The sequence below is a fragment of the Cryptotermes secundus genome, unplaced genomic scaffold, assembly GCF_002891405.2.
Source record: "Cryptotermes secundus unplaced genomic scaffold, Csec_1.0 scaffold5, whole genome shotgun sequence".
Taxonomy (NCBI): Eukaryota; Metazoa; Arthropoda; class Insecta; order Blattodea; family Kalotermitidae; genus Cryptotermes; species Cryptotermes secundus.
This window is the reverse complement of record NW_019724742.1, coordinates 4,037,568-4,051,487: the sequence shown is the minus strand read 5'-3', so window position 1 is coordinate 4,051,487 and position 13,920 is coordinate 4,037,568. Positions and strand designations below refer to the sequence as shown.

The window sequence follows — 13,920 nt, the reverse complement described above, 5'->3', positions numbered from 1 at the left end:
TTGCTTAGAATGACCGATACTGTGACCTCCCAGAATATTGGTCTTTCCTCCTGGGACACTCCGTATAACCACGGTCACGGTTTAGTTACGTGTTTATGATTTATCTGATGACACTGCCAGCAGCTCAGAATATACGAAGCCTATAGGGGGATTACCAATGAACAATGAATTGCACTGAATATGAAAACGAGCAGTCATGAATCAAGCAAGTACTTGTGTGGAAAGATTGAGGAAAACAGTGAATACTTCAGTAAGTCCTAGCCAAGATATGAACCAGGCACCTCTCCAATACAAGTCAGAATATTTACCGCATTAACAAACTTGCTCGTTAGAACGCGTTTAAAACTTCTTGTTCACCACTTTATGAAGCACCTTGTAGAGGCAGAAAGTAACAGGGAACTCAAAGAAGCTCGAAGCTGGAAACAGATTAACCCGATAGAAGAGAGAAAATTGATAATTTAAGACAAAGTGAGCGCTGGAGGCAAATACGAAGGATGCTAAAGAAGCAATTTGAAAAACACGGAATAGAAAGCGGAAACACAATCTTTGATGCGAAGAGAAGACGCGCAGTGTTTCAATATCCGCGTAAACGTCTGAGGAAATGACACTCAAAATCCATTCACGTACACATCGTAAGGCGACATGGGAAATTCTGGTTCATCCGAAGAAAATTTTCAAATTTTGGATTATGACATAGGAAATTAAGTAACGTATTTGGAAATCTAGTTATGTTTCCTAAAAAATATAATTTCCGTGTGTATTCTGGTCGAAAGATGGTGTTACGCTAAAAGCAAAACCTGAGCTTTTCACGAAGCTGAGTATGACGAGTAGTGTGCAGTCCAGTAAGCACTGACTCCATTCCATACACTTGCTTAGTTTATTAGAAATTTTAATAATGAGGTTCTTGTGAGATTTTAGATTTTCATGATGGTGACTATGATTATCTTCTGGCAAGTGATCCTGTACAGTCTGCTCAAAGTCTACAGATATTTAGGGGGAACCTGCTGCTTCCATCTTCAGGGTAAAATAGCAAGTCGATCGTGCAGTATATTTGACGCATAACGGATGGAGAAAGAGATGGACTAGGTAATAATATACCAGGATAAACGGCGTCAAATCCTAGACGACGGCAATCCAAACACTGAAGTTGTGAACATGAGAGTGCTTAGAGTTGCGTCAGCATGGATGGGTTCACGCGCTTGGATAATATTCTTCGTGGTCCATTCTTTACAAAATCCAGCACGAAATGAGTGAAAGCAAAGCTGTGTGTGACGTTGTATGTACCCCACTATGCGTCTTAAAACAACAAAAAACACGTAACGCCTCGAACTAGAGGTAAAACAGGTGAAGTAAAAATATCCCTGTAACAGCCCATACAGGCCCATTAGAATGTGAAACGCCGAGGCTCACACATTTTCTAGAGAGGCTTGTCACAGATGTCGGTGAAGTTGTCGGCCTTACGCGCCGGCCGCCTTTTACCCCCAGGAAGATTATTGGTACTCATTTCTGTTAGAGGCCGAATCGACCCCAGGGTAATAGTGCGACTGGTAGGATTAGATCAATTGAAAATGCAATGACCTCTTCGGGAATTGAATCCGTGACCTTCGGGTTTGTAGCACAGTGCCTCCAAACCAGAGCTAAAGGCAAACCCACTATACAAACCTATATGCGGATTCACTGCAAAGAAATGTCACATTACCGTGATCATGTCCGAGGATGCCACGAGACGAGCCTTGAAGACCAAATGTACGGTACTGTGTACTGCAGAGGCAGAGGTGTGGTATGACCTGGTAACAGGTGAGTAGATCAGATCTGAAGGAGTGCAAAGCAGGACTTTGTGCTACACTGAGTACTGCAGAGGCAGAGGTGTGGGCTGACCTGGTAACAGGTGAGTAGATCAGATCTGAAGGAGTGCAAAGCAGGACTTTGTGCTACACTGAGTACTGCATAGGCAGAGGTGTGGGCTGACCTGGTAACAGGTGAGTAGATCAGATCTGAAGGAGTGCAAAGCAGGACTTTGTGCTACACTGAGTACTGCATAGGCAGAGGTGTGGGCTGACCTGGTAACAGGTGAGTAGATCAGATCTGAAGGAGTGCAAAGCAGGACTTTGTGCTACACTGAGTACTGCATAGGCAGAGGTGTGGGCTGACCTGGTAACAGGTGAGTAGATCAGATCTGAAGGAGTGCAAAGCAGGACTTTGTGCTACACTGAGTACTGCATAGGCAGAGGTGTGGGCTGACCTGGTAACAGGTGAGTAGATCAGATCTGAAGGAGTGCAAAGCAGGACTTTGTGCTACACTGAGTACTGCATAGGCAGAGGTGTGGGCTGACCTGGTAACAGGTGAGTAGATCAGATCTGAAGGAGTGCAAAGCAGGACTTTGTGCTACACTGAGTACTGCATAGGCAGAGGTGTGGGCTGACCTGGTAACAGGTGAGTAGATCAGATCTGAAGGAGTGCAAAGCAGGACTTTGTGCTACACTGAGTACTGCATAGGCAGAGGTATGGGCTGACCTGTAACAGGTGAGTAGATCAGATCTGAAGGGGTACAAAGCAGGACTTTGTGCTACACTGAGTACTGCATAGGCAGAGGTGTGGGCTGACCTGGTAACAGGTGAGTAGATCAGATCTGAAGGAGTGCAAAGCAGGACTTTGTGCTACACTGAGTACTGCATAGGCAGAGGTATGGGCTGACCTGTAACAGGTGAGTAGATCAGTTCTGAAGGGGTGCAAAGCAGGCCTTTGTGCTTGTTGTCACACCTGACTGATGGCCTCGCTGCCCGCAGTTTGTTGATCTGTCTTGCCAAGAAGAGAGTGATAAATGATTAGGTTGGAGAAAACTGCATAATGAGGAGCTTCATAACTTGTACTCTTCACCAAGTGTAACTAGAATGATCAAGTCAAGGTCGATGAGATGGGCAGGGCATGTGGCACGAATGGGAAAGAACCGGAATACATATACGATATTGGTAGGAAAGCCTGAAGGAAAGAGACCACTAGGGAGACAAAGACGTAGGTGGGAGGATAATATTCAAATGGATCTCGGAGAGACAGCATGAGGTAGTATGGACTGTATCGGTCTGGCTCAGGATATGGACCAGTAGAGGGCTCTTGCGAACACGGTAACGGACCTTCTGGTCGCATAAAATATTGAGAAATTTTGGGGTAGGTACAAAATTCGCAGCTTCTAAAGAAGGGCTCAGTTCCATGTAGTGAGTTTAATATCAAAGAGTTAGTTTATGGGTAATATAATGTATGCACTTGCCCACGTAGTTGTTCATGTCATTACCGAGCACAGACTTGGGCGAAAAGTTGTGTCATTCTCCCTTTAATTTTGGTCGGCAAATAACCTTAACGGCTATTCTGTTCAGAAAATTCGCCCTATGCCTATAATGTGGTGGTGGTGGGGGGGGGGAACAGAAGTCTCAGTAAGCCGCACTTGAATACGAAACCCACTGAGTCCTACAAAGTCGTACTTGAACCCGAGGCGGGCCCAGCGCGCTCTGGCGGAACAATCGTCTGTCGTGATTTCGTTTCCTTTTGCAATTCAATTCCGCAGAGACAGGGCCTCCCCCCCTTCTCTTTCTCTCTTATATCCGATCCTTTTTGATCCTTGTCTTTATTCCTACTTTCCGTAGGTCGTTCCCGGCTTGTCATCTCCGACGTACTTCAAAGTGTCTGTGCTTTCCTTTGAGCGCTAAAATCAGAATTTCAAATTATTTCTGTGCCTGCTTTACTCTCATCGCCGCTACTTAATTCCCCCCATTGTGATGCGAAATAACTGCTTGGTTTCTACTGAGTCCACAAGTTGCTGCAGAATGTTGTACTTGTGGCCACAAACACTTTACAAAACAATAAATATCATGTGTGTGTATATATATATATATATATATATATATATATATATATATATGGAAGTAGAACTGTCGCTAGGCAACGACCGCAAAATAATCAACTATACAACAACCGTTGCTAAGTAATGACTCTTCAAATAACAACCGTTGCTAGGAAATGACTAAGTAGCGATCGGGTGGTGAACACAATAGACACGAAAGCAAGAACTGCACTGCAGTAGAGGAACGGTGTTTTCTACGTTGTCCGTACCGACATGTTTTAAGCAGGGCCAGTTAGCTGTAAACTCTGCACCCGTCAGGAGGCGGGGTCGAATACCTCCACCGTGACCCTGCGAGTCGTAGGAGGAGGCGAAAAGGGAAGTCTCAAATCTGAGACAGTAAAATATGTTAGCCAGTCCCAAGGGACTCAGACCCGAGAGAGACTGCGCTAGCAAGGACCAGCAGCATATACAAAACAGACGCGTCCTCTCGTTAGAGAGGGCGCCCCACCAGAACAAGACCGTAACTGTCAAACAGTAATAACTATCTGGTCATGAGCCCCAGACGGGCTCGACACCAAGAATTACTAACAGACCGTCAGTCGCAATGTAACTCTGACTTCCTAGACTCTGGTCATGATCCTCAAGGGGCTTGGTACCAATATAAATTGACTGGCGTTAACGCAGATTTTGACTTTTAGACCTATTCTGTATGTGTGATAAGTACACGTGACAAAACGAGACACCCATCCTCTAGTAAGGGAAGATGTTACATAAGTACCTTCCACTCGTATATTCTAGAGGCTTCTGACGAGTGTATATTACACTCAGAATTACAACGTTTTCGGACTCTGCCCATCGTTCGCTTTTCTAAAAAGTAGAAAAAAAGTTTCGGAAACTGGATTTGTTTCTCTTCTCAGGTGTGGGAGGGGGTAGACAACTACTCTGTAGGGTCCCTTAGAAAGAGCTAACCTCAATCACTGGGTCCAGATCATCATGCTGTCTGTGTCTGCGCGATTTGGCTGTGATAAAATTACCGATTTTTTCGGTAAATTCGGGGTTTTCTTCTATTAATTTTATCTGTTTTTGTTACACTTAGCTCACTGCGCTCTACTTTAGATTTATATCATTATCTGACACTTCTTCTTTAGAAACATTTGGGTTGCCCCCTTTATTTTAGCTCTGCAAGTTTTCTGTTGCTTGGTCTTTCATATCCCACTTACATACTGCTGTTTCAGCTTCCGCAAGTCTTTTGGTCTGTAGTGTAGGACTTCTGTTTCAGCTTCCGCAACTCTTTTGGTCTGTAGTGTAGGACTTCTGTTTCAGCTTCCGTAACTCTTTTGGTCTGTAGTGTAGGACTTCTGTTTCAGCTTCCGTAACTCTTTTGGTCTGTAGTGTAGGACTTCTGTTTCAGCTTCCGTAACTCTTTTGGTCTGTAGTGTAGGACTTCTGTTTCAGCTTCCGTAACTCTTTTGGTCTGTAGTGTAGGACTTCTGTTTCAGCTTCCGTAACTCTTTTGGTCTGTAGTGTAGGACTTCTGTTTCAGCTTCCGTAACTCTTTTGGTCTGTAGTGTAGGACTTCTGTTTCAGCTTCCGTAACTCTTTTGGTCTGTAGTGTAGGACTTCTGTTTCAGCTTCCGTAACTCTTTTGGTCTGTAGTGTAGGACTTCTGTTTCAGCTTCCGTAACTCTTTTGGTCTGTAGTGTAGGACTTCTGTTTCAGCTTCCGTAACTCTTTTGGTCTGTAGTGTAGGACTTCTCTTTCAGCTTCCGTAACTCTTTTGGTCTGTAGCGTAGGACTGCTGCTTCAGCTTCCGTAACTCTTTTGGTCTGCAGCGTAGGACTGCTACTTCAGCTTCCGTAACTCTTTTGGTCTGTAGCATAGGACTGCTGTTTCAGCTTCCGTAACTCTTTAGGCCTGTAGCGTAGGATTGCTACTTCATCTGCAGAGGTGATGACTTGTGTTTTATTTTCTACTCTCTTGTAAATCTCTCCGTTTTCTTTATTACTTTTATTGTGTTGGTATGTTGTACTTTTCTATTTATCGTGCTCTATTTCCTATTCAGTTCGCAGTCTAGTCCCTCGTTAGCGTTGCAGGTATGAGACGCCATACTTCAATTTTCTGCTCAGACTCAAGGCGCACAACCCGTGGTTTCAGCGCTGTATTTCCTATATAAGTTCAAGATGTAAATTCGTGCATAAATTTTATATATTATTTTAGAATATGCTTCGGCTTTTTATGGCCATCATCAGGTAAATTATTTACACTAATTTGCTGCTATTTTCCCTTACAATGGTCAACGTTTACAAATGTGGGAAGACATAAGTGTTATTTGTCAGTGTTAATGTCAACGTATAGAACTTCATGCAAAACATTAAAATATTGATATACTGAATTATTAAAATGTCTTATTTGTTGTGGTACTAATAAACAGCGTTTATTTCTGGACCACTTCAGAGGTCTTTTCCCTTCAGTGCCAAAGTATAAAAATTTTATTAAGAAATGGAAATATTAATGTTTTATTGTTATAGAGAGCACTATTAAATATTGCCACTTTTTATCACAGCAGAAATGGTCTGTATTGTATACTCTATACGTACTGTCACGAGAAGGAGTGAATACATGTGGTGTTTGAATTGATGATCGGATTTAGTGGACTCTTTGATACAGCACGTAACTATACAGTTCACTGTTACACACACTAGTGCCCACAGTCAGGTCTTCAATGCCATTTGTTGGTAGCGGCTTCCAACAGCGGGCGTTCCCTTTACTGTGAATTCCCGAAATATCGCCGGCCTCAGCTACCAGCTTCCACAAGCAAGAGCTCACAACTGCACCTCAGCAGTTCCCTGAAAGACTAACTCAGCCACTCATCAACGAACTCTCTTCACTAACTCCACTCAACTGATTTCATTTCACTAACTGTCCTGCTTATGACATCTAGTCACCGACAAGAGAGAAAACATCTTTCCTCAGTTGCTGTTAACAGGTCCTTATCTAGCAACGGGCGTTGTCTAGTTTTGTCCCAGTCGTTTCCTAGCAACGGGCCCTCATACCAAACTACCATACTTAATAGAACATTTCAGTAAAGCACCATGAATGATGACAAACAGACAAAAAGCCAGCTCATTATAAGTGATTTATAAGGGATTCTGACGATGGTGTATTAACACTAAAAAATATTGTTTTGGGGGTTTCTCCAATTTCCGCTTTTCTAAAATCAAACCGAATAGGAAACTGGACCCGTTCTCGTCCTCAGATGATGGAGTGGAGGCAAAGGTTCTGTTGATTCTGCTAGAAAGAGCCAAGGTCAATGACGGCTAGCTCTTCGCAGACAGCAGGAAATGCACCTTAGTAAGATCATGATAATGCATATACAGACCTGAAGCTAAGATAGAGAAGGGAGCACAAGTACATGCATATGGAAAGATGAAAATTAGCCCAACATGCCTAGGAAGAAGGCTGGCTATAGGGCAGGCTGGGATGGATCTTGAAAGTAACAGATACAAGAAACCGGCCCATATGACATGCTTAATCAATACGATCAGCCAACCCAGTTTTGACATGGCTGCCATAAAGATCTCCCCTGTTAGCAAGGAGGGTAGAAAGTCAGAGAGGAGGTCAGAAGGGTCGGGGAAGGTTCTTCGTGGTTTTCTGCATGATTTGAGTTCCGGGGTTCGACTGTTACGCCCACAGATGACACTAGCAGATCCAGTACAGAGAGCCGTGTTTAATATACAGACGTCTCGTGACGCAGTGCAAAGGGACCTGCTGAACATGGGAACGCCGTTCGTGCGTACGTGCTATCCAGTTAGACTGCATGGACGCTTTGTGATGCGACCCACGGGTCTAACTAAACCAAAGCTGGGTGTTGGGCTTCCGATAAAGCTGTGAGTGCTGAAACGCATTCTTCTTAGCCTTCTCGAACCGTCATTCCCCTTTTGTCCGTGTATCAAAGCTCTCCTTCTAACGGCTCCTTGCTTCCTTCCACCCTGAATATTATGTCGAGAGTTACTTCGAAATGTGCTACAAGTCGGTTACACGCCAGAAGCCCGCCCTCTTGAACTGTAAAGATTTCCGACGATGGGCAAAGTAAAAGTAAAGTTGTCCCTGTGCTGAACTAATTAAGCACTATGCAATGAAGACGTATGGGGGAGTTGATGTATTTTTTTTCCTTGGCACTACAGCCCCAGTGGGCCTAGGCCTACTCCATGAACTTCTCCGTTCACTTCGGTTTTTCTAGATCTTACACATTCGGTAGGACTCCTTGGGCGGGTGATCAGCTCGTCGCAAGGCCTCTACCTGTACATAAACACAGAAAAACGCGCACACACAAACTAAACATCCATGCCCTGAGAGGAATTCGAACCCACGATCCCGGTTTCCAAGCGAGCTAAGACAGTACATGCCTTAGACCGCTCGCTACTGTGACCGGTGGAGTTGATGTATAGGTCCAGGTTTTCTTGACCTCGGCACTATTTGAACATGTCCCGACTGCTTTATTCCCGGGGAAGAAACCTACGGTGCCCATTGGAAAGGAAGCTGTGTGGGCCTCAGGGCAGGACTTCACGCTGTGGAGAAGAGGAAAATCTTAACCCGACTGACACTCGAATTCGGACCCATCGCTGTAGTAAAGCCCTTTCTTTTTGTTAGCCAAGGAACGATGTAACAAAGACTTCTGGCCTCGAATCCTACAACAGCGCATTAATCGCGCTCCGACATAAGTCTACGTGTCGATGCTCCCGCTTCACAAAGCCCGCATCGCCTTATGCCATTATTCCGCTTCGCTGGACTCACTCTGAACCTCCTTCACATACCAAGGCGTCTGCAGTGTCAAATGTAATTACAACTGTAATGGAAATTCGTATCGGATGAATTATCAGAGCCTCAGAACATTTCTACCACTTAACATCTGCAGTTCAGCAAACCCTGTCCTTGAACTTCTGCTCTCATACTAAACGCTCTATTGTGATGGGACTGAAGAGGTTTCCAAATCAGTTATTTGCGATATTGGTCAATCTAATGACGTCGATGTCCATTGATTGCTCGTACAGAGCAACATTTTCAGATATAATTAATCTACACTCAACCACCAGCATTATGGGCTGAATGGTGCAGTTAAAAGAAACGCTCAACGAAACTGACGATGGAATTAAAAACAGGCTCATTCTACTGGTCCTGACAACGCGGATTCTTGTAAGTGGCTAGCAACGTTTTCGAGGAATAAATTAACTTATATCTTCCGCCCCAATAACACAACACGTGAATTTCAGCCTCCAATATTGAGGCAGCATATTCTCCGAAACTTCGGTACTACACTACACGGTGACTTCTGGGATAAAGGCAGAGGCAGTAATTTCCCTCAGAAACCTCAGTATTCATTCACCAGACCTCACGGTGACTTTTACATTAGGCGTGTTACTCGTCCGTACAGTGTACTGCACAGTGAAGTAGCTCTACCTCGGAAACCGTTCGGAGTAGGACACATGTACATACACTCTTTCCTATCTAGAATGGCCGATACTATGACCTCCCAGAATACTGACTTTTCCTCCATGGACACTCTGTATATTCATGAAACCAGCCTTCCAGTTTGCAGTCAGGCATGCTGAGATATCGGGAATGAAAGGTACGTCACGCTTCTGTGCAGAAATGTTTTACAGTAAACCCTATTGTGTATTAAAAGCACGGAAATTCATACATGCATATTTATAAACACGAGGCAGTACAGGATGAATATTTAGTTACTTTTGGGCAGACGCTTTTGACATTAATTGCTGAAAGCGGCGAAGCGACTTGGAGCGACAGTGTTGTGCATGAGTGACTAAAACAAGCGGGGGCAGGTGCATACCTCTGCAGTGACTGCGTTAAACTTTGAGACAGAGGAAGGGGGGTTCGAGGCTTCGCATAGATCAGCGGTTTCGACATTCTGCGAAGCATTCAGACCATCTCTGAGGTCCATCCAGCATCCTGTCCGACAAACTATTTCCCCGTGCAATAAAGATTCCGTCGCAATTATTGCCGCAGTTAAGAATGCGTGGATTTATACCTCCACTGCACCATCCGTCTTCATGACCTGGCCCTTAGTTAACAAAGATGATAATGATGGTGATGATGTTGATAATGATAATTTGTCTAATTATTCTCATCCGCAGTTCTATTTTTCGCTCTCGTTAGGTGTACGGACATTTACGGGAAAATTTTGTTAGTGATTTGTAAAGTGTGGAGTTCAGGGATAGCGCTGTAATTACTTGTAGTTCCGAGTGGTCTACAGACACACGCCCCTAAATACGTGGCAATACTTTACAATTTTTGCGATCCGGCAATGAAGGTTGACAACAACGTATATTACTTGTGGTGTTTTTTGCTGACGCAGTTCGTCGCCATCCGTAACACTCACTTCACGTCTTTTTGTTCACAGGGTAGCAAGCGGACGTAATGTTATTAGTGTGAAGGAGTACTCGCATGTTGCCATATCAACAGCACTCGCACAACGAATTTTCCATAACCATTCACCGAACGGTCTAACATACGGAAATACTGACACACGAACAACCGCTTTGCGAGTGGCGCAGGCGTATGCGCTGTGGGCTGGTGCTGTCACTTGCGTACCATCGACGTGGATTACAGAGCACAGAACTCTAAGATTCTTCATAACAACTTGACCAATGACGGGGTTCACACTCCATTATAATAAATAATTTAACGCTATGATAATTATTATAGATATTATAACAATTATCGGACATCCGGCTTTTAAACTTGTTAAATGCTCGAGAAGAGAAATATTCTGGGCTGCAGAGAATCGGTATTGACCGGAGCACCAATTGAAAAACAGTTGTATAGAAGGCTCAAACATGGAACAATGCAAAGGTAAACAATCTTGACGTCTTTTCTTCGTTACAAGCTACACAGCAAAAAAGTTATATACCACTGTTCACTCGCCAGAAGCTACAAATCTACACAAGTCATTCGGTCAGCATAACACTCTTCGCACAACAGAAGCTACACGTCCACACATGTCTTTCGGTCAGCATAACACTCTTCGCTCAACAGAAGCTACATATCCACACATGTCATTCGGTCAGCATAACACTCTTCGCTCAACAGAAGCTACATATCCACACATGTCATTCGGTCAGCATAACACTCTTCGCTCAACAGAAGCTACATATCCACACATGTCATTCGGTCAGCATAACACTCTTCGCTCAACAGAAGCTACATATCCACACATGTCATTCGGTCAGCATAACACTCTTCGCTCAACAGAAGCTACATATCCACACATGTCATTCGGTCAGCATAACACTCTTCGCTCAACAGAAGCTACATATCCACACATGTCATTCGGTCAGCATAACACTCTTCGCTCAACAGAAGCTACATATCCACACATGTCATTCGGTCAGCATAACACTCTTCGCTCAACAGAAGCTACATATCCACACATGTCATTCGGTCAGCATAACACTCTTCGCTCAACAGAAGCTACATATCCACACATGTCATTCGGTCAGCATAACACTCTTCGCTCAACAGAAGCTACATATCCACACATGTCATTCGGTCAGCATAACACTCTTCGCTCAACAGAAGCTACATATCCACACATGTCATTCGGTCAGCATAACACTCTTCGCTCAACAGAAGCTACATATCCACACATGTCATTCGGTCAGCATAACACTCTTCGCTCAACAGAAGCTACATATCCACACATGTCATTCGGTCAGCATAACACTCTTCGCTCAACAGAAGCTACATATCCACACATGTCATTCGGTCAGCATAACACTCTTCGCTCAACAGAAGCTACATATCCACACATGTCATTCGGTCAGCATAACACTCTTCGCTCAACAGAAGCTACATATCCACACATGTCATTCGGTCAGCATAACACTCTTCGCTCAACAGAAGCTACATATCCACACATGTCATTCGGTCAGCATAACACTCTTCGCTCAACAGAAGCTACATATCCACACATGTCATTCGGTCAGCATAACACTCTTCGCTCAACAGAAGCTACATATCCACACATGTCATTCGGTCAGCATAACACTCTTCGCTCAACAGAAGCTACATATCCACACATGTCATTCGGTCAGCATAACACTCTTCGCTCAACAGAAGCTACATATCCACACATGTCATTCGGTCAGCATAACACTCTTCGCTCAACAGAAGCTACATATCCACACATGTCATTCGGTCAGCATAACACTCTTCGCTCAACAGAAGCTACATATCCACACATGTCATTCGGTCAGCATAACACTCTTCGCTCAACAGAAGCTACATATCCACACATGTCATTCGGTCAGCATAACACTCTTCGCTCAACAGGAGCTACATATCCACAGAAGTGCGGAATCATGGTAACATGGTTCACTCACCAATGGCTGCAGTTAAATGCACTGGTGCAGAAATTTCACCATCAGCAATATTCTTCTTGGCGCTAACAGGTGATGTTGACGTCACGCAGGTTGTCCGTAACAACCTGAAATCAAGTTATTAACGCAGTAATTAGCTTCCTTAATATGTACACAATGTAAGCAAGGCAGTGCATAACACGACTGGAATATCAAATATCGATTCAGGCGTAAACGCAATCTCTAATCACGAGATTAACCAGCAATTGCCAATGTCGCGAACCGAGCGCCTCAGACAGAATTGCGGGCAGGAAGAAACGGTCAAAGGTAAAGGCTGAGTTGCTATGTGAATGAAGACGCGTCTTCTATTGTTGCGTCCATCACGTCACGGCTACTGAGCCACTGCATAGCGACGGGAGTGTTTGCAGAGTCATTCCCTAACAACGGTTACCTTTACTGGCTTCACAGTTCTGGCTTTCAGCACACATGCCACAATAGAAAAATACGAATTTTAACTGACATGAAAATTTCACAGCTTATGCACTATGGGAATGAAAGTTTTAACTGTTAGGTAGAGAACAATAAAGTTCACTTATCGCGCTGAAGTGCTATACAATTTCTAATCACACAGTTAAATGGCACAGGCAGCAACAATTCAATTCAATTCAATTCAGTTCAATCCAATTCAATGACTGTATCTATTAATCCCCCCATTTGCAGATTCAGATGCCTGGTTCGTTGAGTAAATAAAATGGCATTCAAAGGTTCTGTTAACCCTTTCTAGCTCTTTCAAAACATATTTTTTGGGGTGTATAATAAAACATGTTTTGTATTTCATTTCTTTAGTGTGAACAACATTTCTGCGAATTATAAAGTCCACACAGAATCAGATAGCACGTACGGCGCTCATCGTGCATAAAATGAGCAACTTCTTACATCCTACCACGACCAACCCCCTGTAGGTCCTGTGGACACAAACCATATAATGTGAGTATCCACATGCCACATGCCGCACGCCACTCGCTCTAAATCGGGGCCAAACATTCACAATACGTCATACTACTTACAGTCTTTCGGTCTAGGCAGGTAAAATTACAAATTTACAATTTATCAATAAATGGGCAGGTCGTAGTAAAAGAACGTTTATTGCTGTCGTTCAGTAGACACGGTCCTGGTATCAACACACCATGCGTTTGCACTGACTACATGTTTCGGCCTACCGCGGCCATCATCAGGAAGGCAGAGCTTACACAATCACCTTGCTTTCTACCCGCTATACCTCCCCACACTGGTCAGTGCTTACACACCGCAAGTGCGGTGTACAGGTATGTTGTTACTCTAACGCCCTTATGTTATAAAATATTAAAATTTCAATTTTTTAAAATATTAAAACTATTCTGATTGGAATTAAAATTGAGCTGTGTCTTAAAAGATTTTATACATACACAAACACACACTGTTGAGGACCAAATTTGGGGATTGAAAATTTAAGTCATTACCTAGGTGCCTGGAGACTTGCGAAAGGTGTTTTGCAGTGAAAGAGCAAAGATGACAACACATGGACACGCAATGAGGTTAAGAATGCGATAATCAGCATTCATGCGTAATACCGTATGCAAGACGCTCCGCTAACTAGGCCACTGGAGATGGTCATATGAGTAATACACAGCGATAAGACGCAAGAGGTCCACCCCCAGCCACATAGAATA

The 13,920-nt window shown here is 43.8% G+C and overlaps 1 protein-coding gene across 2 annotated transcripts in view; it reads right to left on the bottom strand.

The window, feature by feature from the left end:
- The window catches only part of LOC111862707, a 268,559-nt gene that overhangs the window by 116,734 nt on the left and 137,905 nt on the right, over nucleotides 1-13,920 (bottom strand). For both annotated transcript variants that reach the window (XM_033750765.1, XM_023848323.2), the window contains one exon: nucleotides 12,236-12,339. The gene's annotated coding sequence lies outside the window, so the exon portion shown is untranslated. The remainder of the gene's footprint in view (nucleotides 1-12,235; nucleotides 12,340-13,920) is intronic.